At 46.0% G+C, this 23,270-nt stretch overlaps 1 protein-coding gene across 2 annotated transcripts in view; it reads left to right on the top strand.

Moving 5' to 3' along the window:
* SSH2 (slingshot protein phosphatase 2) overlaps positions 1–23,270 on the top strand; it is a 142,113-nt gene that overhangs the window by 26,678 nt on the left and 92,165 nt on the right. The window lies entirely within an intron of this gene.

Raw genomic sequence — 23,270 nt, 5'->3', positions numbered from 1 at the left:
TTTAAGGCACTGCAGTTGTGCCGGTGTTGTGCTTACAGAAGACTCTGTCGATGCCAATGGGAGAGCTTCTCCTTTGACGTAGGTATTCTACCTCCCCAAGAGGCGGTAGCTACGTCCCGTCAACACAGCACTGTTCACACAGTTCGGTCAGTATAACTGCATCACTCGGGTGTGGATTTCCACACCCCGGGTGACGTAGTTGTGCTGACATAAAGCTTGTAGTGTAGACCTGGGCTTAGTTTTACCTGACACTTGATAATGGGCTTTTAAAGCTGCTTTGTCATAGTAACGTAGTGTGTTGAACTTCTCTTCCAATGTCCTTAAGTGCAATCACTAGAAATGCTGGTGCAAAAAAATTTTTAAATGTCAATACTTAAGAATTATCACATTCAAATATGTTAATTTTTTTTTTCTTTTTTCTTTCACCCCCTAAATCACTACATTTAGTTCTGAATGGCCTAAAAGTTATTCTGAACAAAAGCTCTTGATGGAAAAGTAAACCAAGTCAGCTTTCAAAGCCATGCAGAGTTGGTCTCTGGAGTTGTAAGACAGGAGTCTTACTGTTTTAACTTGTTCCTGGGCGAAGACCTTGTTTCACTAAATTTCAGTCTGGAAAATGAATGTATTTATTTTTACAGTGGTTCTAAGCTCTTGAAAATGGGGGCTTCTAATGAAGTTGACACGCACTTTTTACCCCCTTTCCTCATTAAGTGTATCAGTTAATACTGGACTGAGAAGCAGCCTGAGTGTATTGACAAAACTAATGGGGGAATTGGTGCTAGAAGGCAGAGCATTTGGAGCAGTCTCTTGCACAATTGTAGGTGTTGTAATATAAACACACTGTAGTGTGTTTAGGTCTGTCTGCCCCACTAGACCTCTGATAACCATTCTATAGCCGGTCTCTTGGCCAAAGATGACAAACCTATAAAGGAGGCTGGCTGTAGAGCCTCATGATTTGAATTGTCCTATAAATATGTATCCCAAATGTCCAGGTGGCCGCCTTTGAAGCTGTTCAGAAAAATGTGGCATCTCTCTCTAATTGAATGAATGCAGCTTTAATCTGCTGTGTTAGTGTGTGCTGTACCTGCAGCACTTCTTCAGTCTAACAAGGTAAACGTATCTCTGAGTGGTGCCACTGGTCTGGGTCAGATGCACAATGCCTCCATTAATAAGTGCATAATATAATCCTCAAATAGCCACTTCGAGAGTGCAGAAGTCTGTTCTGCTGCCGACTGAAAAGGCCATCCAGCAGAAGTATGAAACGTGCAGTAGTGATCACAGGTGAGCGTTCTGGGCAATCTGTGTAAATGGGAGTCCAGATAAATAAACACTGGATAACTGTACCTCTCTGACCTTGTCTCCTTTTAGATCCATGCTTCCTTTGCTCAGACAAGCCTCTCATCTGATGCCTTTTTTTCTCCTCCCCATGCTTGTCCCTGGGCCTACTTCTAGGCTGCCAGTCTTCCTGGAGTGCCCATCTGACCCTGTCCACTGTGCTGTTCTTAAGTTCTTCTCAAAATCTACAGCTTCCAAGTGACTTTCAAAGGTGTGTGTGTGTACACACACACACACACACACACACACACACACACACACACACACACACACACACACACACACACACACACACATATATATAACACCTCCAAAATAATAAATACCTAAAACAACCATGCAGCAATCAGCCCATGTGCTTTAGCCAAGTACTGACTATCTCACTGTATTGTCTTTGCCTTCTTTCATCTGCCCTTCCCCACGTTGTAAGAGCCTCACGGAAGAGCCTCGAGGTTTCTCTGTGCTGTGAAGCACGATGCACCTCTATACACTATTAATAATCAGTAATAAGCACTGTATCCCTGGTACATGTCTGGTAGAATGGGGATCAGACATGTCTATTGTGTCAGAGCGTGAAAAGAATACGTTGGGGCTCTACTTCCTTAGCCACAGATCTGGAGATATAAGAACTTGCTTGGAAAGGAGACTTCCCTTTTGAAGAGACTGAAACTTTAGAAAGCAGATGTAGGTTAAAGCAGGACTCTAGCTTTAGTAAATCAGTGTAAGTAGCTGTGAGTTTATGTAATGGTGGAGATCCAAACATCAGCACTCAAAAGATTAGACTGTAAGTATGTATATCCGCGTGCGGTGTACGGTCAACAAATGGCAAGGTTTCTCTTCCAGCACTGTAGAATAGGAAATCTTTGAATTGGTCATATCAAATTGGGACTAGTTTGAAACTTTCTGCCCTTAGCTGCAAAGTGCAGCTGGGAGTTCAACTATGACTGCAGTGCAGTGTGAATACACACACCGTCCAAGGAGCACTCCTTTCTGTCCCTGGGCAAATCAAAGTTCTGCTGCTCCTGGCATTACTGTCACTAGGTGAAATTCACTCTGGGGGGGGGTGGGGGGTGGTGACAGGGACACGTGAGAGGCCTTTAGCAAAGACAGTGCTGCAGAGATGTTGCTAGCCCCTGCATGCTGTGCAGCAAGTCTTCACGTCGGTCCCACGTATATTGGCACAGACAAGGCCAAGGGAGTGGACGTGGGACTATGTGGATCTGGTAGCTCTGACTCCCTGTGAGAAGCATCAGGGAGTGCAGTGCTCTTTCTGCAGCATTTAAGCTTTCATTTTAAAATAGAATATACTTGGATTCTAGCCCTTATGGCTGCGAGGAAACCTTCAGTATGGGACCCAGGCAGTCTTAACTTTCTTCCAACTGCCTGTGGCCCAAATCCTGGCTCCAGCATGCAGCCTGGCTGTGCACTGGGAAGGTCTCAGGGGGTGCTCCATTCATGCCAGGCCCACTCTCCCCAGAACTGCTCTGTAGCTGTCACTCGGCCTCTGAGCAAGCCTAGCCTCCACTGCACTCGGGTTGCCAATGCAGCTGGGAAGAGCCTGGTGGATCCATGTAGTAGCGGATCTGCTGGTTTCACCCCAAATCCAGCAGGAAGAAAACATAAAGCTGGCTTTGAGCGGTGCAGAGTGTGCATTTTCCATCCCACCAGCTGTGCAGTAGAACCACACAAGCTCTGCTACAAGTGACTCTCCTGCCGAAAAGGGAGAAGGCAGGATTATTTTTCTCGTAACAATGGTGTGAATTGCCTCTGTTCATCTCAATGGATGGGTCTCTGCCCATCTGTCTTCAGCATGGCTCTGTCCAGATGTTCCATGAGGACTTAGTCATCACCCTGCTGCATGCTCCAGACCTTGCATGAGTGTTGAGCTGTCTGTAGGCTGAGCAATAGCTTTCTGGCTGGGAACCTACCAGGTGACTTGTCAAGTGTTATTCAGTCCCTTGAGGATAAAAGTAGAATCTAGTGGGTGCTTACATATCCTGGTGACTTGTGGAAAGGGCAAGACCTATTGCATGGTGGAAGAGAAATCTTGCTTGCTCAATATATGATGTAGCTTCTGACCACTTTTCTACATGAGAAATCTGTCCCAATATAATCATAGGTGAATTTAAACTGATATTGGACTGTCTCTTCTTTTTGGGGTGAGTGGCTTATTTCATTCCCAGGGGACTTCAGCTAAAGCACAAAAAGCCACTTGTAAACCAAAATAAGAGTGTCCATGCAAGGGTTGCATCATTTTAACAACTGATTTAAACTGGTGGAAACTTCTCACCTAGACAAAGCTAAATACTCCTTATCTCAGGTACAAAAGCAGCTAATCTAAGTACCCAGGCTCCCTTTCTACAAGAAGTAACAGTCCCAGTAAGCACAATGGTTTGTAAGAGAGTTTTTTATACTCTCTGAATGTCTCCCATGAAATTTCTCACTGCAGTTGGCTAGAAGCCAACAGCTCCTGTGGGTGGTTTGTATGTTTCAGTGCTTGGTGGCTTGAACTCCCATGAATGCATGATGAAAAAATTCTGACTTCCTTATTGAAGTGTATGTAGTATGTTCCTGCTTCAGCCCCATGGACAGGGTGACACCATCGAAGAGCTGTGGCTGTATCTCCTCCTGCAGTGTTATCCAGTCTGTCAGCACAGGCATGGATTAATCCAGACCCAGCCTGAAGCTGTGCTAATGCCAGTGTATTGCAGACTTGTATCTTCATCCGTTCATTTTTCCTTCTTGGACAAAAAGCAATTGATACCTGCCTGTTCAAACTCCCTCACTGTCTTGTCAGCTAATGCTAATTTTAAGCTGCACTTTCTGTAGAGATCCTTATGGTGCCACTACTAAACAGTCTCCTCTTTCGTTACCAGAATCCCTCCTATTAAGCTTAAATTTAAATCCATGTTTCCTGTTGAAATGGGGTCTGTTGGGTTTTATTTTCAGCAGGGATTTGCTGGGACAATTTATTGTGTGAATGTGACACAAAGTAAATGCAATGTCTGATCCATAGCTGGAGGAGAAATGATATGTATTGGGATCCCCGCGAGATTAAGTGGTCGTATTTGGTAGAGCGTAATTACGCTCCTTTTGCCGTCGGCCCCAGAGTCCTGGAGAAGCAGTGGATGTAAGGGAGTTACACCCTCAGAGCAATTGGTGTTCCCCTTCAAAAAAGGGAAAGCACCCCACTGCTGGCACCACTGATGCCTGCTTGGGATGAGAGTAGCCGTGCCTCAGAGCAGGCTACAAGCAGTCAGGCAGAGCTGCGTGGGGGACGCTTGCATAAAACCCATCTGTCTGGGTCATGCGTGACTTCAGTTGGGTGTCTAGTCCCTCAGTTTCATGAGCATAAGAACTCAGTCAGATGCGGTTTCAGCACCTTAGATGAGGTTTTAGCCACATGACTCCTAGTTGTAGGTCTGAAAGTCTGTTAAATTTTTCAAATGACCTCCAGCTTGGCAGCTGTTCATGCTGAATTCCTTAGGACGGAATACAGCTGTAAGCGTGGCCAAAATTTCCAAACCTGGCTGTTTTTTTTGAAGTTTGGCTCTTAACAGGTTGGATGCTCAGACATGCTGAGTGCTGGTGTAATAGGTTCCTTAGATGCAAGGACATGCCTTAGGAAATCTATCTAATCTTAATCTGTTTTAGGATTCTCTCTAGTGCCGGTCACTGTAGAATCTAACCAGTTATGGCCTGTATACTTCATTTCTCCGAAGACCTTGCTCTTCCATGGAGTTGGCACATCTTGCAGGTATCTGCTTCTGCAGTGGCGCTCTTTGGGTGGTCACTGTACACATGCATAGCAGAGGAGAAGCAGGGGAGGCTTTTAACCAGATTAAGAGGAAGGAGAAAGTGCAAGGATTTAAGGATTAAGAAACCAAAGGCAGTTGCTGATTAATAGCCTGTGGTGGAGAAGCCAATCTCTGGATTGGAAATCAAGCCTTTTTTTTTTTTTTTTTTAACCTACACAATGTTGTGGGTCAGAGCATTTCTAAAACCCCATTGTCAGTATTGTGTAAGGTTTGAGGAAGGATGGTATGGGGTAAAAAACCAGAATGCTTGTAGATCGAGAACTGTGTACTGAGTGAAAACTGTGCTGATAATCAGTTACCTTTTCAAACTTCCGGTAGCATGTAAAGCTTACTGCCTGCGTATCTGAAATCTCTTTCTGACCGGAGGCACAGTGGCTTGTTCTGATGCAACAAGAACATCTGGTTTCAATGATTTTTCTTCTCATCTCCTCTTCCCCCCCCCCCCCCAACATCTTTCCTGCCATCCCTACGCCAAGTATTTTGCACAGATGTCGTCATGCCGCCCTGCAGAGAATCAAACCCTGTGTAGATTACAGGATTGGTAGAAAGATTGGCGGGGGGAGGGGGGGAAATCTGTTACTAAGGAGATCTGAGTTGTAGTATTTTGTCACTAATGACGAGTCTGCCAAAGGGAAACAGATGGCACAAAGGAGACCAGGATTATACAGATGGTTACTACATAGCAACTGCAGGGCAGCAAAAGTGGTGGGTCTGGTGACCTTTCAGAGGTCAAATAAATCCTGTTCTGTGGCAAGAAAGACAGTAGATTTGTCAGGCAAACCAGCTCTTCCCTCTTTCCCTGTGGGCTGGTTCAAACAGTGACACAGCTGCCATGAAGGCATGTGACTAGCTCTCTTTTCTGGTCCAAGCCAAAGTTACATTTTCCATATTATCTGAAAGGTGGAGCTGGCATGCGGTTGACAACTTGTATATTGTGAAAATAAAAGGAAACCTGTCTTCAGCTTGATTCTCTCTTGTGTCCATGATGTACACAATTTGGCTATTCCACGTTTTTCCTTGTAATCCCTCAGTTTCCACTGAATGAGCGTTCACTGATTTGCTGTTGGGGGTTTCACTGGAAAAAGTCAGGTTTTTCCTTGCAGGCTGTGAAGGAAGTTGAGACCTCCGACACTTTCTGAATATAGTGCCCTGCATTGCCAGCCTCTGTTAATTTTTATGTCCAATGAATTAAGAACGCCCAAGAAGGGTTGATATTTTTGGTGGAGACCCTTTTATTCAGTAAATAGGCAGAGAGGAGCTCTGAGGTACCAGTTTGTTCTTACACTGCTGTCCAGTTCAGTCTGTGCAAGATGACGTCCTTCATCCCCTAGGAGGAAGAAACCTGGTCCAAGGGGCGAAGGAACTGCAGCTCCTGGTTGACCAGAGATCTTCGCTTTTCACAAAATTAGGCTCCTTGACAGCCAGTATTGGAATACTGAAAAATGACTAGAGATTTGATTAGAGATGACTGGGCAACTGGGAAAATGCAATACCACAGACCCCGGTGACTTCTACTTTTCTTCCTTCTGTCCTCCTGACACTTACAGATGAACAGTCACTTGCTTTTTTGTGCTTGCAGGATCTCGCAGGCTGCACCAAAGCTACTCCCTTAAACGCAGCTTGGGAGCCAGAGCTGCTAGGATGTACAAACCTGACGGTAGTCTTATCCTGCGAGGGTGGGGAGGACTGAGACAGAGCAGCTGCCTTAGTCTGCTGGGTTTTGTCACCGCCTGAATGAATGATGTAATGGTGCAAACAAACAAAAGGTATATGGGGGTTTGATCTGCTTCCTCTGAAGCATCAGGACTGGTCGTGGCTGGAGATGGGACATTGGGTGGGGAGGGCCAGGGCACCGAGGTAGCACGAAACAGTGTCTCTCTGTCTCTCTCTCTAGGGCTTGGCTGGCTGGTTCGTGCTCACATGGTCAGGGCTAACTGATGGCCATTTGTGGACCCAGGAAGGAATTATCCCCTGCTCAGGTTGGCTCTGGGGGTGAGGGTCACTTGTGAGGATTATCTGAGTGTATCTCATGTAATTACTTCCCTGCCATTGTGGGCTCTCAGACATTGGTGCACCTTGGTCCCTCCTGTTCTCTGCCTGTGCCACACAGCAGTTCAGTTTACTGTGGGCTGTAATACTTGGATCTCAGTTTGGTTGTTGTTTAGTACATGGGTGCTGGTGGCCTGGGATATACAGGGGGTCAAACTGAATCTGCTGGTCCCTTCTGACCTTAAACGCCGACCCTATAAACCAATCCAAAGCTTCAGACTTTGGGACTGATGCCTGCAGCTGTGGACTGCGCTCTAGCTTTGCTGCTGTTCTGCATGCCGTCACCTGGAATCTCTTAAATACGGAGACTTGGACCCATTGAACTGGAGGAAGCTGCTAATTTGGAAACTGAGCAGTAGATAAATAAACGAGGAAGGGCAGAGATACCACGTAAACTCGAGTGAAGAAAAGAAACCAAATAAATGGTGCTGGAGCAGCATAACTGAGAAACGAAGCAGCTTTGGATGTCAGCCCTATATAGGGAGAGACGGATGTAATCTCCCGTCCATTTTACCCACGCTCTCTGGAGGAGGCATGCTGCTTTCATGTACTTGTCTTAAATTGCACCAGGCGAGTGCTCTAGGCACATGTCTAAATACTTTCAAAAGCCACCAGTTTTGGACTAATGCAAGCAACACCAACTAAGACTTCTGGAGGTCATGTTTGGGGTGTGGTGGCTAGGAGAAAATGAGGAATCCTAGAAATGCAGCCTTGGTGGAGGGACCTTGAGACTTCATCGTTTTTATTTTAACACTTGCAGGAAAAGACCTCCTCTCCTTTCCTGCTCCAGTTTTCACTTGGAACCAGCTGCAGTATCTCTGCTTGCTTATTGTACCTGGCCAGAACTGGTTTACAGGTCCTACCTGAGGCTAAACAATCTCTTGCTTCTCAGTAAAAGCTCCTGTACCTCCAAATGATCGATAGACAAGGCAAGTTGAAGGAAGGCAAGCAGAACTGTGCTCTGTGTGTGTGTGTGTGTGTGTTTGTGGATGGGGGGGGGTATTGTACATCAACAAGAGGTAAACAGGAGCACTTAAACTACAGCTCAACACCAGATGCTACCCAGTCCTAGCTTGGAGGATCGTATTCCAACAGTTCAGGATGAGTGTAAAGAATGTAACTGGTTCTTGGTGATGACATTAGTTAGACCCAAGGTTTAATGGTTGGAGTCTCCTGTCAAACAGTGATGCAGCCCTGGGAACTTTTCGGAGCAGGAGGCCCTGACTCAGGGCATGTTTCTATAAATTATACTATGGAGAGTCCTAGACAGTTGTGGTGCCCTCCACAGAGGATCCTGATCAGCCAGAGAACTTGCCATGGGAGGTCTCTAAGCATGTCTGTCCCTGCTCCCATCAAAATCCAGCCTAGTGCAACACAGGTCAGATCATGTTCTGGACTTCATGTAAAGTGTATGCAATAAATTGCTCTAGCAATTGCTGCGTAAGCTCATGTCCAAATGACCCCATGCTATCTGTGCAGTGAGACGGAACCGCAGTCGCCAACTAGCCTCAAGACGACTGAGCGATCCCTCACTTGTTGCAGTGTTGGTTAGTGCCCTCCTAATGCTTCCCATCCAGGGATCTCAAACCCTTTTCAAAACATGCCTTGAATAAAAGCCTTATCAGCCCCCCCCCCAGGTAGGTCAGGATCCTTAACCGCACTTGATAGAAGGTGAAACCAAGACAGGTCAAGCGACTTACCCTTGTCACAAGTCAGGGCCAGCAGTGGGGACAAATCCTTACTCTAACCATTACACTAGGATGTCTCCCAGGCATTTGCATTCTGGACATAGAGCCTTTTCAAAGGGAGTGGAGGCTTCCTGGCTAGACCTGGCTTCAAATAGTGTTCTACAAGCGCACCTAGCTGCTGTTTGCTAGGCTGCTGCAGATTCCAGACAGCTCTCTAGGATGTAGTTGCTTGGATACCTGCCTCTTCTGTTACCCATACATGCCAGGTGACAACTTGCTGCTTGTAATTGCACCGTCGAGCACAGATCCGGGCTGAGCAAGGCGAACGGCTCCCCTTGGAAGTACAATATCGCGGCACTGGACAAGGTTCCGAATGCTGCTGTGTTCCCTTGTCTCCACCTAAGCTCTTAAAGCAGCGATAAGTGACTTCCACTTCGCCAAGGAGCAGTTGTTCACAGAAAAATAAGGATATGTCTACACTGCGCTGATCCACCACAGCCCCACATCTCAGAGCCAGGGTCAGCTGACTTGGGCTCAGGCTGCAGATCTCCAAAAAGTTCAGGCTTGGGCTGGAACCTGGGCTCTGATACTCACTCCCCTCTTCCCCCCCCCCCCCCCGATGTGGGGTCTCTGAGCCCAGGCTTCAGCTCAAGCCCAAAGGTCTACACTGCAATGTTCGAGCCTGAGTCAGCTAACCCTGCCCAGGCACAGCCTGCTGGTCTTTTATCACCATGTAGACGTAACCCTACGAGATCAGTTCCTGACATCTTTGGTGCCATGAGCCCTGTGTGGTCTGGCTGTTAACTCTTACGTCTGTGCTCCCGCTACCTCAGCCATTGCATCCAGCACTCGTGCTGAGAGAGGGTGGGATGCGCCAGGTTTGCACTGCATCTGAGTGGGTGAGAATCTGTTGGAAGTGTCTTTCTCTGCTTAAAACTTGTTTAAAACAGTCCGGGAGCGTGGTGCTTTTTTTAACTAGGAAACTTAAATCTGTATCCGTAGGTGTAACTTCTCCTCCACCCCATAACAGTCCACTGCCTAAATGGCCGATCTCTTGGGGCTGGTCTGCACAGGTTTTTTGTACCTGTGTAACTGTCAGCACAATCCCACCCCTACCTATCTTGGCACAGCACCTCATGTGGATGCCAGTGTAAAAATGCTTTCTACCAGGATAGTGTATTCTGCCTTCCACTATGAGCACACTGACACCAGTGTAACTGTCTGCACTAGGTTGACTGTACTGTCACGGTTAGTGGCACAACGTGTGTGTGTGTGTGTGTGTGTGTGTGTATACAAGGCCTTAGAATATGTAACTTACTCTTCACGCTGTGTGTGAAGACTTAATATTTTTATTAATGTAAATAACTGCATTAGTGATACAAACGATATACATCTCCAGACTTGGCTGCTGGGGCCCCCGAAGTAGCTATAAATAACCTATATGGTGACAGGAAGATGTCTTTTGTTTTATGATCGGCCCCTTCCTTCCCCTTGCAGCATACCTCCCTTCCTTCCCCCACCAGAAATAACCCCTTAGCATCTGTAAAACTTCCTCTTATAGGAAGAGAACCTATATGCTTAGCATATATAGTGAATCTCTAGTCAATATACAGAGTGGGGAATCTGCATTTAAAAAAAGGGGGGGGGGGACTGAAAATTGGCACTGCTTCTGCTATGTTGATCTTTGTCCTTATTGCATGTAATGTGTTATTAATGTTGCTCCTGAATTATGAAGGATTGATCTATTGCAGTCTGAATTTCCCACTCTTTAGCCTCTGTGCAGCTCTTTATTGGCTAGAGATTCCGTTAGCTTGAGCCAAATGGAACTGGAAAAGCTCCTATCTTTTATACTCTGCACTTCTGGAGCCTGTCGGTTCTGGAAATATAGCAAGGTTTTGACTACTCGATAGGGCTGGTTAGGTTGTTTGATCCTTATATGTACTAATTTAAAAGGTGTTGGTGACTGTATTAGATTAGACAAGAAGAAGGGCACACCTCCCTTGTATTTGCATAAGGGCTGTTAAGATTTGCATGGACAGCTGATATCCATTCACTGCTGATATCCCTGCCACTGCTGCGTGCAGGAAGGGATTTTCTTTTAATCACAGATCGTTTCTTATCCAGAATATCCATGTGTAAAATGGCTCCAGGAAGTCCATGCCCCGAGATTCACCCATGTGCATGTGTAAACATATATTTTAACTTGGTCTCCAAACTAGTTTTTGCCTCTGACATCAGCAACAATTCTTGGTATGAAAGCTGGAGCTGCACACGGTTGTGCTCATGCCAAGAGCTGCTTTGGTCACGCATGTCACATGGGAATGGAGGGGGGGGGGAACTGGCATTTAAGTTAGTGCTGCAGAGAAAATGAAGAATGCTGGTCAGTTACAAGGAGCCTAGTGCAGGACTTCCTAATTCTTGCCTACAGGGAGGTGACACAAATCTTCAAAGCTTGAAGTTCTAGAAAATTATAGATAGCCTAAAGAATCCCAAATCGCTTCAAATTACTACCTCCCTCTCTGTCCTTTGTCCAAAATGTCCAGTAGCACACGCACAAGTCTCCTGGAGGCTAGAGAGCTGTGTTTTGGTTGTAATAGGGCTGCATCTGTAAAGTTCTGTGTGGCTGACTAGGTGTTGAAAATTGATCCTTTGCTCTATACTGTCATTCTTTCAAGAGAAGTCACATTATTAATGCTCCTTTAATGCAGTGTGTTTAATATGAATATATGTACGCTGCTCATGCCATTCCTCTAAGGCAAGTCTCCTTGATTAAAGCAAAAGCTGTTGTACTCCCGGCAGGCAAGACTATTTCATTTAATGTAGAAATTCAATTGACAGTAATCTCTTCTGTTTTTAATCTCCTCGCTCTTGTATTGCAGTAGGTCGTGTCGCACTGCATTTCACATCCTGATTCTCTTGTGCTACCAGTTGGAGGATTTTAGATTTTGCTTTTAAAATCTGAAAGGTTTTTAAATTTGGTTACCACTGGAACAAGAGAAATAAACAGGATTTGCATAGATCGCTTATCTCCAGCAGAAAAGATGAGACTCAATTAGGAACTAGCTTTTTCTTTTTGAGAGCAAAAGCACAGTGTCTTTGACCCAAATATGCCAGTTCCTGACACAGCAGTGTGTTACAGAGAACAATACCGAAGGGATGCTAGCATCTGAATGAGAACTTGGCTGCTAATAGGGTTAGCATATAGGCTACCTTCCTCCACAATCCAGATGTATATGCAAAAAGAAGTGGAAGGAATGATGGGAGGAAAGTGAAGCCATATTGAAGAAGTTTGGTGAACCTGCCTTTTGCACTGAGACTTGGGCAGATGCTGGCTCTGTTATGAGACGCTATAGAAAAATAAGGGTTGCCATACCAGATTAGACCTTTGATCCAGCTAGTCCAGTATTCTGCCTTCAGCGCTGGCCAATACCTGATGCTTGAGAGTAAAGTAGAAAGCCCCATAATGCACCTATCAATGCAGCACACGATGGAAAAATGCTTTCCGCATCCTCGCACCATGAATTTGCTTCTTGTCGTATCTGGATTAGCTCCAGTATTGTCCATGGCCATAGTAAAATCATCCAGATATAGTATTTGTGACTTTTTGGTGACTGACTTTTACAGGTGGACTTCATGCTATGTAAACAGGTACTTCCTTATACGTTTACTTCCCCTTATTTTGACACTGAGACCAGGTAAAAAAGGACCGATCAGCTCTTACTCTGTCCTTTATAATCTTCCACCAAGTTCCCTCTAATGTTTCTTATTGCTAGTTCTAGGTTTTGCAGTTGTTTAAATTCCATCATGTCTTGTCTATCCTAGTGTCTGTCACTGCTGACCACCGACTGGATGGAATACCAGACCTGTGTGCTTTGTTTCATAGACCCAATTCTCTTTCAGATAAAGAAGACTGAATCAACTGGAAGGGTTCTGTGGGTTTTTGGTAATAGTAAGCAGTCATGGGATAAGAGGGAAGGTCCTCTCATAGATCAGTAACTAGTTAAAAGACAGGAAACAAACGGTAGGAATAAATGGTCAACTTTCAGACTGGAGAGAGGTAAATAGTGGGGTCCCCCAGGGGTCTGGTCTACATATTCATAAATGATCTGGCAAAAGGGGTAAACAGGGAAGTGGCAGAATTTGCAGATAACAAAATTACTCAGGATAGTTAAGTCCAAAGCAGACTGCGAAGATAACTTGGTAACTGCCCTGTTCTGTACGTTCCGACAGCAGCCAATGCCAGATGCTGCTGAAGGAAGACAGGATACTGGCCTGGATGGTCTGACCCCGTGTGGCCATTCTATGTCTCTGACTCTGAATTTGGGCTGTCCACACGTTCATCAGAGCCTCTTGCTGTTTATTCTTATGCCTGAAATGAACAGAGGAACTTTTGGACAGTTGGTCCAGGAAGGGGGTGTCATCTTCAGGGGGTGGAACTTGCATTTCTACTTACCAGTGGTTACAGTGGAATTGCAGCTTTCGAGTGATTCGGTGTGTCTTGCTTGGTGCCTCGCTACCCTATCAGACTTGGCAGTGGAAGGGACGGGACGCCTTCCCTTCCCTGCATCCTGGCAGGGACAGCCAGGCTGCTTGCATCCTGTCTCTTCAGTGCGTTTCTGCTCGGATGCTGTTGAGAGGGAAGTGATTCTTCTCCTGTAGCAGAAGTGCTGTGCACGATGTCTCCGGATCACACCGTCAGTGGTGTGTTTTGCCATGCGAAGTCTGAGGTTGGAAAAAGGGAGGGAGTCTGGGTGTGAAATACTACCCTACCTTGCTTATTGCTGTCCTCCATCTGAGGTGGAGGTGTTGTGTACTAGAAATTCTCTGACCGCTTTTGCTCCTGAACTGCCTCATGGAACTGTGCTGCTTGTCTCAGGGTCTTGGGTGGTTTTCATGCATTTAAAGCAAGGTGTTATCTCATTCAGGGAGGCAGCAAGAACTGGCTAAAAACATGAATAGGTCCCAGAGCTATCCCAATGAAAAGACCAGTGGTGACTGGCTGAGTGATCCCTCTTGGCCCCTGGGTTGGAAAGATCAGGAAGTGCAATTGCATGCAGAGATTTAGACGCGTGTGCTCTCCATTTTTCTCATGGCCTATTTCCTAATCAGTAAAGAGATCTTGGTGTCATCGTGAATAGTTCTCTGAAGACCTCCAGGCAGTGTGCAGCGGCAGTCAAAAAAGCAAACAGGATGTTAGGAATCATTAAAAATGGATAGAGAATAAGATGGAGAATATCTTCTTGCCCTTATATAAATTAATGGTACGCCCACATCTTGAATACTGTGTACAGATGAGGTCTCCTTATCTCAAAGATATATTGGCATTAGAAAAGGTTCAGAGAAAGGCATCTAAAATGATTAGGGGTTTGGAATGGGTCCCATATGAGGAGAGATTAAAGAGGCTAGGACTTTTCAGCTTGGAAAAGAGGAGACTAAGGGGGATATGATAGAGGTGTATATAAAATCATGAGTGGTGTGGAGAAAGTGAATAAGGAAAAGTTATTTACTTGTTCCGTAATATAATATCTAGGGGCCATCAAATGAAATTAATGGGCAGCACGTTTAAAACAAATAAAAGGAAGTTCTTCTTCACACAGCGCACAGTCAACCTGTGGAACTCCTTGCCTGAGGAGGTTGTGAAGGCTAGGGCTATAACAGGGTTTAAAAGAGAACTGGATAAATTCATGGAGGTTAAGTCCGTTAATGGCTATTAGCCAGGATGGGTAAGGAATGGTGTCCCTAGCCTCGGTTTGCCAGAGCGTGGAGATGGATGGCAGGCGAGAGATCACTTGATCATTACCTGTTAGGTTCACTCCCTCTGGGGCACCTGGCATTGGCCACTGTTGGTAGACAGGATACTGGGCTGGATGGACCATTGGTCTGACCCAGTATGGCTGTTCTTATTGTACTTCTTTAGGACTCGTGGTTCCAGGTCATACACAAGCCTTTCTGATTGGTGCCTTTGTTATTCAAGTGCATAACAAGCAAATGTATTTGCTTCAGTGCAGCTCTCTGCTGTGCTGTGTATTTTACCCATGTACCACTCACTCCTATGCTTATCTCATAGGCATGGTGACTGCTTATTTCACCTTCAAGCTCCTTGGAATATATCAGGTAACCTTATTATAACGTATATGAAAGGATATGAAACTAATTAGGGTTTGTCTCTTCCAGGGCTGCTTGAGGGGCTTGCAGAATTAATTGGTTCTGCGTTGAGCTTTATGGTGTGCACACACACACGTATGGGTGCTTTCACATCACTGCCAGGGGAATGATATCTAGAATCAACTCCATTCAAAATCGGTTACTTAATATTCAGAAAATATTTCCATAAACTGCTAGTAATCTTCTCAGCTGTGACATGGATCTCCGTGTGCAGTTTGATCCTCTGGCTACCCACTTTCTGTGGTTAAAACATCCTTCTTGGCATCAAACAACTCCTAAGCAAAGCCCAAGCATGGAACTCAAAATTGTGATATTTCAGTAATTCATGTGCAACCTTGGGTCTTTCAAAAGATTTAAACTTCTCAGCCCAGGGTTTCAAGTCCGTCCTTGTTTCTTTGTACCAGTCTGGTGTTATTGCTGGCACTCAGGCCTTGCTGTGACCACAGCATATGTGGGGTTTATGTTAACACAGCTTGTTTCAGAGAACATTTAAAAACACTTTGTGTAGGTCTGCCGTGGAGGGACATGCGTATGGTGGTTTTTAACTGAATCTGTCTGACTTTGTACATCCAGGGTTTTTGTTTTTGTTCCCAGTAAATGATTTTAGGCTCACTGTTCCTAGGACCAGCCTTCTTAACAGGACATCTTATGCACAGTTTGTCATTGGTGGTATCGGGCTTCAGTTGGTACTTGTCGTGCATTCCTTGTGCAGCTCAAACTCTCTTGGACTTCAGGAGTCTGTGCAGTGAATGTATTATCTCCATGTGACTTCTGTGATTGAGGGCTGTTGCCAGTATTAATCTGGTCGGGTCCATAGGCAGAGAAGGAGCTTGGTGATCCGGTGCTAGGCAAAGGCTTGCTTATTATGCTGATGTGCTCCGTGCTGTCCAAAGAGTGCCTGTACCAAAGAGCTTGCGATGTATGAGACAGCTGTCGCAAAGACAAAGAGGCACTGGGAGACCTGGAGGATGCTCTCCCTCACGCTCATGAACAGCATTTGCATGGATTAGCTATTGGATTAATGCTTGGGTGCATAGCCCCTGATTTGACTAGACCAGCTGCCTTCTTCCCAGCAAAGATCCTGCCCAGCTGAGAGGTTTTCAGTGTAATTTGGGTATATGGGCAGGGCTGTAGTCAAGGAAGGGTAGGTAGAGTGAGCACATCTTTACTTCAACAGCTTAGCAATGACCAGATCTATAGCAAAGGATGTCTTCAGTTCCTACACTCACATGAGCCCGTTCAGTTCATTGCCTGATGCACTCAATAGCTGTGAATGAAAGTTTACTCTAAAGCAATCCTGCCTCATGAGGTGTGGAGGCTTTAAGTAATAGCAGAACAGAGGGATAGCTCAATGGTTTGAGCATTGGCCTGCTAAACCCAGGGTTGTGAGTTCAATCCTTGAGGGGGCCATAGGGAACTGGGGTAAAAAAAAAATCTGTCTGGGGATTGGGTCCTGCTTTGAGCAGGGGGTTGGACTAGATGATCTCCTGAGGTCCCTTCCAACCCTGATATTCTATGATGTTGATCAGACCCCTCATAAAGGTTAAACCTGCAAGGTAACTGGCCTTGGCAATATGCTAACCACCTTGCACCGTTGGGTAATTACTGCTGTTGGCAGCTCGCTCCTGTATCAGTGAGTTTGTTGCCACCTTTCTTGAACTCAAAGCGGGTTTCTCCATGGGTGAGGGCTGAAAAGCTTTGTGTTTCAGAAATGCAGATACCACTGTATGCTCATGTCTCCGAGCGGCATAACTAAATGCACCAGGCTTGCAGCCGATGGAATTAGTAGGTGAATTTTTGCATCTCATTTATAAATTGATCTGGCATCTTCCATTAAAATGTCCAGCTAGAGCAGTCTGACCCCAGACTAACTCTGGTGATCTTTTAATGCCATTCAAAGTGTGTACAGTCATGGGAGCAGATTTCATTCCTTTTTGATACCAGGAATCTTTTCTAAGGAAGATGCTGCTAGCTGTTATGATGGAAAAGACAGTTTCTTCTGTTTTTAATCATCTTAAATGATGATTATCACAGTTCTAAGGAAAAAAGCTAACTCCTGGTACACATCCAGTTTGTGATGTAGCCTGGCTATGGGAAACTCAGCCATGCATGTTAGACTACAGCTGCATCTTCACACTGAGGGTGGAATGCATAAAATGTAGTGGTCTATTAAACTGAGAGATTAACTCATCTGCTTGTTTTGATAGAAAGGTGTTCTTGATTGTAGTTTAGCAGCTAGCATTTCACTTTGCAAAGGATGCAAGCAGCAGTTGAGGCATGTTTCCTATAAGTCTGTGACACATGCTTTAGCGATCTAACCAAACAGGTATGCTAAAGTGAATTTTATTTTAGGGTTCAAACATGTAGATAGCAAGAAGCCTCACTAATGTACCATGGCTAAGGAAAGTGTAGTAAATGTTGGATACAGTAGTTGGTGGAAATCGTACATCTTATCCAAAGAATGTGTGCGCCAGGGAACTCGCATGTTACATACAGACAGAACAAGCTGGCATGTGACTTTCAGAATGCAGATGAGCACTGTTTTTATTGCCACATGGAGATGAGAGAGAGAGAGAAGCTTCATAGGGACAGGAGAGTGGCTCATGTGACATGGAGAGTGTGCCATTGTATAAGTCTGACTAATGCTAAATAACTTCTCTGTTCTCCCTTGCCCTTTTAATGACTGGCACCTGGCAGAAGATCAAAGTAAAAACTGGGTTTGTGTTTTGCATATTCTGTTCCGTGTAGCCTGAAAGGCGCAAAGAGTGACATTTTCATCTTTCATTTTAAGCTGTCGTTAATATTGTGGCCTAGTTAGAGCCATGAGACTCTCCTTCTGTTTCCCCTGAGGCCCCTGTTTCTGCCATTTCTCTGGCCAAGGAAGACCGGACATGACCCCTTTTGGAGCTTGTCAGGGCTGCTTCTAAAACAGCAGGGGTTGTTGTACATCGATTATTCCATTCTCAAGCCAGCCCCTTGTACCAATCAGCCCCCAGGAGTCTCTGCATAGCACTGACCCCAAGCTACTGGCCAGGCACTCCTTGCTGCGCTTTGGCTATAATGTACGGGCCACAGCGAATGGAAAACACTTGTGACCGCTTGTATTCCAGGGATGCACGTGAGCCACTTCAGTGTTGGTGGCTATCAGCTCAACAGACGCCCCATGGTACACATCTCTGAATGGCCTTTGTACCGCAGTTAGAAAAACAGTGCTGCTTAAACAGATTCTAGGTAGTCTCTTTAGCTGACAGCTGGCTGCACTGCACCAATACTTCCCACGCTCTGGGAACGTACTGAGAAACGGCAACAGGATCTTCCAAAACACTTCCTATTTAAAAGTACCGTGCATGTGGGAGATGCCTCTCCCTTAGGTGAGAGTCACTCCGGAACTTGCAGTGTTTCTCTATGCCGTGTCTCTCCTGCCCTCTAGTGGAGAATTTGTATTAAATTGTAGTTCCAGGTTTATAGCCGTCCCTCATCTTAGGCTTGGTCTACACTAACCCCCCAAATCGAACTAAGGTACGCAACTTCAGCTACGTGAATAACGTAGCTGAAGTTCGAAGTACCTTAGTTCGATCTTACCTTGGTCCACACTGGGCAGGCAGGCTCCCCCGTCAACTCCACGGTACTCCTCTCTAGGGTGACCAGACAGCAAGTGTGAAAAATCAGGATGGGGGTGGGGGGTAATAGGAGCCTATATAAGAAAAAAAACCAAAAATCAGGACTGTCCCTATAAAATCAGGACATCTGGTCACCCTACTCCTCTCGCCAAGCTGGAATACCGCAGTCGACGGCGAGCACTTCCGGGTTCGACTTATCGCGTCCAGACAAGACGCGATAAGTCGAACCCGGAAGTTCGATTGCCAGCCGCCGAACTAGCGGCTGGGTATAGACGTACCCTTAAAGTGTGCTTAGTGATCGTACTGCTTTACAGTCCTAGAAAAATACCTGTGATTACACCTAGCTCAGGAAATAATGCAATAGGCCAGATATGCGGCATGTCAGATGATGGTCCGAGCTCATGGTGGAGGAGAAATTCCAGGGCAGAATAAGAGAGTGTTTGAAGTGGAAGACCATTAAGCATAACAGGAGCAGCCCATAAGCTGGCACCAAGAGGAGGCTGCAAAGGGGGCAGTCAGGAGGGGAACTTGGGAGGCGTGAAGCAGATAAGAGAAGCTGTGCTAGAGTTGCAAAGAGCCTCCAATAGGAGATAGAAAAAATTGAACTTGATGTGGAAAGTCAGTGACAGTCACCGGGCGAGAGAGGAAAAAGTGTTTGGGGAGCAGGATCCTGAATAAGCTAGAAGGAGGAAAGCCAGATGAGATGCTCCCATAAAGCTGATTTGGGGTGGGGCGTGTATACCTAGACAGAGACATGAGATGCAAACTGGCTGGCAGACCGATGAGCGGGAAACTTGGTAGTAAAGACCAAAAGGGAAGACAGATGGCTGCCATAAATCCTAAAGTTTAAAGAGAAGATGAGTTTTCAGACGTCCCAGGCTGGACAGCAGAGTGCAGGTAGCAGTTTAGAACTTGAGGACTCTGACCAGAATCGCATGTGTCCATAGTCCAGTTTATATGACCATAATTGGCTATGCCCTGAACAGCTGAACTCCTGACCCTAAAATGTGCTGCATTTATGTCTAATGTTTAGATCTCATCAGATCTTCAGCGGTGACAGATGGCAACTGATGGGGTCATGTCTAGCCACCTCCACGTTTTCAGAGAGCTCTTGAGGTTTGAATTCCACGTGGAGTCAAGATAACTGAAATGGTCTGCATGCTTCAGGGCACCCCTCTGTTTTGCTGAGGGGATATGGTGCTTGCTAGTTGCCAGGGCTGGGGTTTTTTGGATGTGCAGCTGGCCACTTGCTGTAATGATGTTTTTTGCTGCACGTTCCAGCCTGAAAACAGCATTGTCTGCATAGCTTAGATTACTGAGTGAGGTAGCGCAGACCTGAAGTGCTTCTCTCTACCACTTCATCTTATCCTGGGCTTGAGGAACTCATTTGACTAGAGAACAAATGCTTTCGAGCTCTTGGCTCACCCATAATGGCTGCTGTTCACATTGACTGCTGTTATTAGACAGGTTAGTAAGTCCCCTTCCTGGGGAACCCATATGGAGTGTTGGCCATGTGTCGTGTGACCCGGCAGAATCCAACTGGTTCTAATGATAGTTGGTACAGATCTACAGTGGGCAACCTTTTGAAAAGTGCTTGAGTGACCTGCGTGCTTTTGAGACTTTTACCTGACAGCTGATTAACTCGGTGATAGGAAAACGCAATCTGATTGCAAAGTTGACAATGGGTTCCCCGTTCCTCATCTTGCCAATCTATCCATTTTTAGGATGTGAGATGTCTAGCTCTTTCAAGTCACTTGACTTGCACCAGTTCGCTACACTCCATGTTGGTGTTTCCCTTAAAAGGAAATTTGTTCGTAAGGAGATAATTACATGTACGCTTAGAACTTCATAGTTAAACCAGGAAAGGCATCTAGTCCTGAGACTGTTTGGTCACTTGATTATTCTAGATTTGACCTCACTGGTAGATGACTGATGAGGGGCTGCTACAAACGCTTGTTGTTTAAAGGTTCCAATGATGGTGAGGGCCGTGTTTGTGCTAAGTACCATGCAGGCAGCTAGGAAGACAAAGCCCCCGTTGCCCAGAGCTTACACAGTAGCCAGCACAGAATGGCACCACGTCCTGGGCAGCTGTGTGCGGTGCTCTTGACAAGTTGCAGGGAAGCTCAGGCTAAAACCTGGTATCTTCAGCTACCTGGGATGCCGGTTGCAAGAACGGCTGTGGTCAGCAAGGTGGGCAACAGCGTGGCTCTGAGGAATCCGAGCCTGTGCCATCCCCGTGGATGCCCGCATAATGTCAACCAGCTTCAGACTCCTGCCAGCTCGCGGCCTATCAGAGCTGCGGCTTGCAGCATCCAGCCGCCTTGAGCCAGGCCCTGCCTGCGTCTGGCTGAACATTGCAATGCTTCATTGCAGGAGGGAGGGTTTGGAAAGCTGCTCGGCCAATTCTCTCCCTGTGCAGTTGTACCTGTTCGACAATGTGAATCTTTGCATCCCGTTCTCTCCTGACGATGGAGTGTGTTGGGGTTTTCAGTTAGGAGAGGGGTGCTGGCATGCCTGTCTCACGCTGCTGGAATGACCTGGCTAATTCTGAGGTCTGGGGTGTGGAAGGTAGCCCTGCTGGTTTCCCCTCAGCATGTGTAGCCTGCAGTTTTAGCACCGATTTGTGGCTGTAGGTGTCTGGTTTTTGCTATTTGTCTCCTCGTTTACTACACATTAACTGGGGTCTGAGCCGGAGAGGTGCTGGGCACCTGTGCTGTTGCTGGAACTCTGCTAGCGAGCACCTCTCAGGATCAGCATCTCAGATAGCAGAGATGCAAATATTTCTGCTGGCTGTTCTGCGTCTGTATTTTGCATTTGGTATAAAGAAAGGCCTTGAGCTTTGCACGTAATAACTAACGTGACCGAAGTAATGCTGCACTGACGGCTTTCTTGTTCTGTGATGTTACAGGAAACTGAATCTGGTTATACAATTCACTGTGCTGAAATGTGACATTTCCATTCCACCCCTTTTGAGCCTGTGACTTAAGAATTGCAGGTCTGAATTTTTTTTTTTTTGTGCAAATTCTGCAAGTGCTGCAGAACTCTCCCTCTCCCACTGCTCCACTTGCTCTCCTGCCCCTAAGCAGCAGGTCTGCACTTACCCTCTGGTGGGGCTGGAAGGGGGGGGTCAGCAGACATAATGGCTGATTGTTCTGCTGATCCTATCCCGACCCAATCCACAATCTTATTTCTTACCCTTCTGCTACCTCGTGGTAGGTACTAGCCAACCATTCTGTATTTGTCTCCATCTGTACGCCTTGCAGGTGGCAGCTGAATGGGTTGGTAGGGATGGGTGCAAGAGCATTTTCAAAGCAGCTGTAGCAGATGAAAGATGTAGAAGGAAAACTAGAATAGTTCTGTAGCTGGCAAAGCCTCTGTCTCTGTGTAGGGTTCACTGGCAAGCAGCATACAGAGTCTTTGGGATTCAGCTCTACTCCCCCCATGCGGCAGGTGCGGTCACTCGGAATTGTGGTGATAGAATGGCTCCAATGTTCTAACAAAGGTATCTAGATGTAATGCAATGCTGTAGGGGAAAGCCTAGTGTGGGCGCTTTATAGACATATAATGGGCACTTTCTGATTGTTCACTCCAGCTGTGCAAAAGATGGTCCCTTCCTGCTGATAGCCTTCTTCCCACCACATAAGCTCCTCTGTGGATGCTCCTTTAAAAGTGCTAGATACCCCTTCCTCCTCCTGGGTGGAATGGAGCAGCTGTTATGACAGTAGACTGTAACACTATACACCAGTCTAACAGTGAGGAAGAATCCGGGATCTAATTAAAAATCCATGGTAGAATGAAGTAACTGTCTGCACTGGGGTTCGGTCAGTATATCATGCTAATGTTCAACCCCCAGAGAAAAAACCTGCACCTGGAGGACCTTGGGTTTTACCTCTTGCCTGAAAGATGGCAAAAACACTCCATAGCACTGCACTGAGGCAGTGCTGGCTTGAAAGAAAGAAAGGTGCCACATATTGAATTGCCAACACCACTACCTATAGCACCTGTGTGCTCTTTGGAGGTCTCCCTCCCAAATAATGGAAGGTGTGACCCTGCTTGGAATCTGACACTGAAAAATTTGTTCTCCTTAACCTCTGAGGATAGGATAAGAAGCAATGGGCTTAAATTGCAGCAAGAGCGGTTTAGGTTGGACATGAGGAAAAACTCTCAAGGTGGATAAGCCCTGGGGAAAAATTGCCTAGGGAGATTGTGGAATCTGTCATTGGAGGTTTTTAAGAACAGGTCAAACAAACACCTGTCAGGGATGGTCTAGTTATTACGTAGTCCTGCCTTGAGTGCAGGGGACTGGACTAGATGACCTATGAAGTCCCTTCCAGTCCTATGCTTCTATGATTCAATAAAATCGCAGCCGAAAGCCCCCAAGTGACCTGGGCGTAAACTTGAAAGTGTAGCATTGCCTGTATCTCCTGTTACCAGGTGCTGAGCTTTGGTTTCCTTGAAGACCTTTTTGTGCCAACTTAGAATGTTGCTTGTGCTTTAAAATGCTTTCCAGCCAACACAGAACTACATTGACCAAGCTTGATTTTATTATTTTCACTGCTAAAGCAAATTCTACACCCCTCCCCCAGTTCTGCCTG

The sequence above is a fragment of the Chrysemys picta genome, chromosome 19 (assembly GCF_011386835.1).
Source record: "Chrysemys picta bellii isolate R12L10 chromosome 19, ASM1138683v2, whole genome shotgun sequence".
Classification (NCBI taxonomy): Eukaryota; Metazoa; Chordata; order Testudines; family Emydidae; genus Chrysemys; species Chrysemys picta.
Note: the sequence above shows the minus strand (reverse complement) of the source record. Positions and strands in the feature narration are given on the sequence as shown.